General features: G+C 43.5%; 1 long non-coding RNA gene across 1 annotated transcript; it reads right to left on the minus strand.

Moving 5' to 3' along the window:
- Positions 1–978: 978 nt before the first annotated feature.
- LOC118400737 (uncharacterized) lies at positions 979–2,588 on the minus strand. Its single transcript, XR_004829086.1, has 3 exons — positions 2,497–2,588; positions 1,396–1,667; positions 979–1,108 (listed from the first exon to the last, which is right to left on the minus strand). It is a non-coding gene; the product is annotated as an uncharacterized LOC118400737 (long non-coding RNA).
- Between the last annotated feature and the right edge of the window lie 3,237 nt (positions 2,589–5,825).

The raw sequence follows: 5,825 nt of genomic DNA on the forward strand, positions 1-5,825 counted from the left end.
CCTTTTTTTTTGGCTGGCGGCCATGACAGAAGCCAAATGTGAGTTGGCCTCGGGGTAAGAATGCAATTGCTGAATTCATGTAGATATTCTTAACTACGTGTTTCGATAACTTTCAGATGTAGTAACAGGTCCATGTAAAATAAACAACCCTTTACTGAATACCATAGAGCGGTGTTCTGCTAATATAACAATGTGCACCGTTCATCTTTCATTGTCCTTCCCAGCCGATACAGATACTGTTCCTATCAGTATTTTGTCTGGTGGTAATGGGGCTGCCTTGGCAAACATGTCAGAGTGGTCATACTTTTGTGTGGTGTCCCGTATACAACACGAGTTCCCTGATCCTGTTGCAGAAAACAGGAGGGTTTGTCCCTCCTCATATTGACTGATACCATTCAATTCCATTTTTTTTTTTAAATTTAAGTCGAAGTAGAAGTGCCAGGTCTCTCTCCATTCAGAGACATCCGTATCAAGCCCGTATGTCAGTCTGGACTTCATCACATCATCTTGCAAGTCTCCATGTGCTGGCTCCATACATGTCTGTGCACACATACACACATAGCGACTGTTCTATTGCCAGTGGCAGTTAGGATAGGTCACATCTGACACACAAACAGGTACTATGTTGAAGTTTGAACAGCTAAGCTAAAAACCTACCCAATTATGGTCTCCTCATCAAACGACCGAGGCTGCCGTCTGACAAAAGCATCTCCAGTCCATCTCTAGAAATAGGCAGAGTTGAGGCAGAATTTTTCAGTGACACATGGAATGAAAATGGGGTTGATATTACTGCTGCGCTGTATGGTTAGGAATCACCTCATTGTGGTTGTGTTGAGTGCCAGGTCTCTCTGCCTCTCATGCATCTGTGTACGCATACACACAGCCACTGGTCTATTACCAACAGCAGTTAGGGATAGGTGATGTTTGACACACAAACAGGTGCTATGTTGAAGGTTGAAAAAGTCCGACTGAACCTACCTAATTCTGTTCTCCCCATCGACGACCGTTGGTGACCAGGCAAGAGGTGAGGCTGGAGGTAAGGTCTTTGCTCGACTCATATTGATGGGCATAGGAGGGTAGATCAGCTCCTGGCCCCTCATCAAAGACACTGGTCAGACACACACACAGAGCACTGATTACATTATCAGTGGTGGTTATGGTTAGCCTGGTGGAACCAACCTGATCGCTGCGTTCACCTTTCTATTTCACTCCAGATATCATCAAATGAAACAGAATGGTGAACACAGCGATCAGGCAGGTTCCACCAGGCTCGGTTATTCCCTGGACATTATATGCTTCTAAGAAGTAGAATATAAGCAACAAATAATGTCAGTTTACATAAATGATGTTTCAAAATTGGGTTATCAAATGTATCGAAGTAACGAAGTGGGTTACCTTCTGTATTTGTAAAAATGATGAGCCTGTGGAAGCTGTTGCCGCTGACAGGTGAAGGTTGCTGCCTGGATACTCGCCAACATGCGGCTGACTGTTGCATTCATAGGAATGATCACAGCGAGGACATGTCTGCATGATGCTGATGAGGGCCCCCTTGCTGGTCATCTCTATGCTGCATGTTCGGCTGCAAACTGCCTGTGTCATCAGGGCAGTAACTTGGGTCACTATCAGAGGCCTCGCGATGGCGTGTCCTTTTCATAGGAGCCGAGACTCTGGCAACAACAGAGTAGGTGTCACAAGGGTCATTGTCTCGCATGACACACTTTTATTCGGAGGTCTTGCCTGACAAGCTGTGAAAATAGCAAGTGAACAGTGAATGAAATGATTTTTGGAGGTTGCTAAACCATTGCAATCACATTGCCGGGCAATGCTATGATAGCCACCTTTGCTCTTTCTGATAGGTGCAGGCATCCATTCATAACCAGGGGATCTGTCTGGCACCCAACGGTGCACTTTGTCATCATCCCTGAATTAGAAAGATAGCTCAAGAAGTAAAGTAATCTCGTTTGGAAGCTAATTCTATGATTTACAGAGGTAGACTGGCTGGCTCCAGATTGGATTAAATTCAGGCCGGCGACGCCGTTACAACACAACCAACTGTGGCATGTTTTGCTATTGCCCTGAGTTGAAGTCAGACATGAGTTAGCTCGTACCAACATAGCCGCAGCCAATATTCATTTGTGCCCTAGACATGGGTTGCACCCTTGTCATTGCTAAATGACATTGCTAAACTAGGAAAATATTTGTAGGAAGCAACTTTGCCACATTATGATGTCGTCAATTTTACTTTAAAAAGAATGCAATGTTGCCATTACTGTTACTAGCAACGTTTGTCAAAAAAATGTCTAGCAATGCTAATGTTAGCTAGCTAAAAGATAGTGGTCCCCTCAATCTTAGTTGGATGGCTAAAGTTACACTGTATCCAAAGTCAATCTGGCAACATCGCAATTATGGCAAAAGGTTTTCCTAATAATGATTATCAAAATATACATAACCAGTTACATAACCGGCAGTCTATGGCTTAGCTACCGGTATGCTCACCACCACTGGGGACCAACGAACTCCATCAGCATATTCCGCATGATAGGGTCCTTCGTGCAGGACATGCAAACCATTGTTGTTGGCTGTGCGTCCTCTCCTAGAAGCATGCATTGCAATGTCAATGTATATAAGGCTTTTCAATGATCCTTTGAATGCGTTGGGGGCGATGAAACAACGGAGCACCATTCAATGAAGGGAAGCGAAGTGGGCGGAGGAGCGATGTGCACGTGGAGATTGGCAAAAGGGGGGCATGATTTGTTGACCTAATTATAATCCAAACCCAACCTCCGTTTACTTGTTCTGTACACACTGAGGTTCCAAATTCGGTTTTAGACGAGAGAAAATGATCCTATTTACACTTTTGTAGTCAGTTTTGACACTGGAATACATTTTCCAAACTCATATCGATGCCACATAGGCAGTGGCTCTTTAAGTTACGTTTGTTTGTGTCAACTCATGTCTTGCCTGAATCCAGATTCCTCTGTATTGCTAGCCAATAAAACTCAGTATAGAACAGGCCTTCTACTCCACATATGCTAGACTTTGTCTGGCTCCCCTCACCACTCTATGACACTGTGGTCTCTCTCCTGGCTTTAATCACCTCGTTCCGACCGAGGAAATTGATGCTTATTTTATGCCAGATGCCATGGCTCACCATAGACACATTGTGGAGAAGATAGGACGTGTCTTAATTATCAGTAATGAAGCAGGGATAAGCTGCTCACTTAGATATAATATACTAAATAACCTTTTTTGGCTCGAAGGGATGATAAAAGGTATCTGATTCATGAATCATGCCTCATTTACCCGCTGGTCTTTGTGTAGCTTAATGTTTGGAGGATGACTTTTAAAGTCAAGCGGAAATGGTGTTAAAGTGTATTAAATTGATTTAGCGTTTTGGGACTGATGGTTACATTATTTCAGCCGTACTAAAGGAGTCTGCTGCAGCTCTTTATCTCAGGGTTCTTATTAGAGGAGATAAGGTTGGGAGTGGCCCTCTTTTCTCTCCTGTCTCGCTGTAGTTCATCAACGACACAGGCCTGCACACCAGGCCACACAGTACAGCTTGTCTGTAGTGTACCCCATCTCCGCTTTATTGTCCATGTGTATTCCATCAGTGCTTTTGTGGTTGCATGAGGGGCCTCTCTCTCCAGGCCAGGGCCAGTTTAGGGTGTGGGCCTCTGGGGAGAGACTGTGGATGGAACTGAGAGCCCTTTGATGCTGTGGAGCAGCCCTCATGCCCCCCCTCTCTCTCTCTCTCTCTCTCTCTCTCTCTCTCTCTCTCTCTCTCTCTCTCTCAGCATGTGAAGGTACAGGAGAACTTGCCTGGAGGACCTGATTATAAAAATCAGAAAGGCCATGAGACGCAACGCTGCAATGCTCTGTTTTGGCCTTTGAATCCCAATAGTCAGAGTTGAGGTGTGACAGTATCTTCAGGGCACGGGGTCACATAAGTAACATAACAGAACATGTCCTGCTTGTTTGTTTTTTAGGATAAACTGTTTAGGGAAAGTATACTGTTTTCATGACTTTACCTTTTGAATTTCCAGCACATTGCCATCACAAAATACATCATTCAATCATTTACCAACTCGTTCCATTTTATATGCAGCCTATGTTTTATAACGGGTCTCAATATCTCTATCCAAACTAGGTAAGATATTTTTTCCATCTTGAAATTCATCTGCATACATTTAAATATGGCCAAACAATATTCGAACAATTCCCAGAAGTGAATACATTTCTGTCTGAAAAAGCCGAACAGTGTTGTTGCTCATTACTGTTGGAAAACAACGAACAATGAGTACCGCCAGTGATTAAGACAATCCTTTTAATTAGAATGTAAATTCTTACATTTATATGAAGACGTCAACTGTCAACTTGCCATATGATATCTGTTTTTTTAATCCACTGGCTGAATGAAGGCTTCATCGTTCATTTACGGCGTTCAAACGGTTGTGCGCTCCTTTTGTCCACCGATTGTTGCAGTATTCCCTCCTCGTGTTCCCTTTTCATATTACCTCTGTTTATTTGGCCGCTTGCAGCCAACACACTTGTGCCTGGGGATTTGTAGGAAATGTGGAATGAAAATGTTGTTAATTCAGTGTGCATCAATTACTTCTGCTGCATTTTCCTCAATGCAAATAAGTCAGCGTTTATAAAAGGAGCGCATGTATTCAAAATAATTAATTTTCCTCTCTTGAAAGCCGGCGAATGAGTGGTTGACATTGTTTTAATGTTTTCAAACTCTACTGGGGGAAAGATAATCAGGCATTTCTTTAATATTGCCTTTGAATCATATACGGCTGTCTCTGTTTTCTATTCAAAGGGAGAGGGAACCCACCTCGGTGGAGACGTAGCCATTAGCCACACAGCAATCCTCATTGGTGCAAGTCTAAGAGTGTATATGAATGGTTGTGGGCCTGCCCGGTGAGGAGAGGAGAGTTGGTGTTGAGTCTATAAGGGTGAACTTTAGCTGAAGTTGCTTCAGGCCAGCCATGTGGCCTGGGGACCAGGGCTCTATCTGAGTTAATCCATGTACACGCCAACCCTAGAGCAGTACGAGCTGACAGTGCCGGGGCCAGAGTCTCCTCACACACACAGAGATGAGAGGAGAAGTGGGGGATACTGAGGGTTAAATGGAAAGTCACATTGGTTTATCTGAAGTGCAGTAGAAGTTTCCCTGTTCTTCTTTTCATACAGTCATGTTGATACATTGTTGTAGATTTGACAGTGTTTTATTAGTGTTGTGTATGTTCAACAGTCTGGATTATAGTTTATGTGTCCTTAGTTTTCTGTTTTTAGAAAGTAATACTTACAGTGCATTCGGAAAGTATTCGGACCCCTTGACAGCCTTCTAAAATTGATTAAATTGTTTTTTTACTCTCATCAATCGACACATGGTGTGATTGTGACAACGTACAGAAACTAATTTCCTTTTGTTCACCCGACCTAGAATACCCCACAATCAAATGCAGAACGCATTACCACCCAAGAGAATTCTCTTTGGTTTATAGTCACAGCCGTGTATATTTCCCATCTAGCCGATGACATGACGACCCTCAAGGAGCTACACCGGACTTTATGCAAACTGAAAACCACGTATTCTGGGGATGCATTTATTGTAGCTGGGGATTTTATCAAAGCACATTTGAGGAAAATGCTACGGAAGTTCTATCAACACTTTGACTGCAGTACTCACGCTGTGAAAACACTCGACCACTGCTATTCTCTTTTCTGGGATGCCTACAAGTCCCCCCCACCCTTTGGGAAATCAGATCACGAGGTACCCGTGCAAAGGTCTATTCAACACTGGTCTGACCAATCAG

This window comes from Oncorhynchus keta, chromosome 22 (assembly GCF_023373465.1).
Source record: "Oncorhynchus keta strain PuntledgeMale-10-30-2019 chromosome 22, Oket_V2, whole genome shotgun sequence".
In the NCBI taxonomy this organism is placed as follows: Eukaryota; Metazoa; Chordata; class Actinopteri; order Salmoniformes; family Salmonidae; genus Oncorhynchus; species Oncorhynchus keta.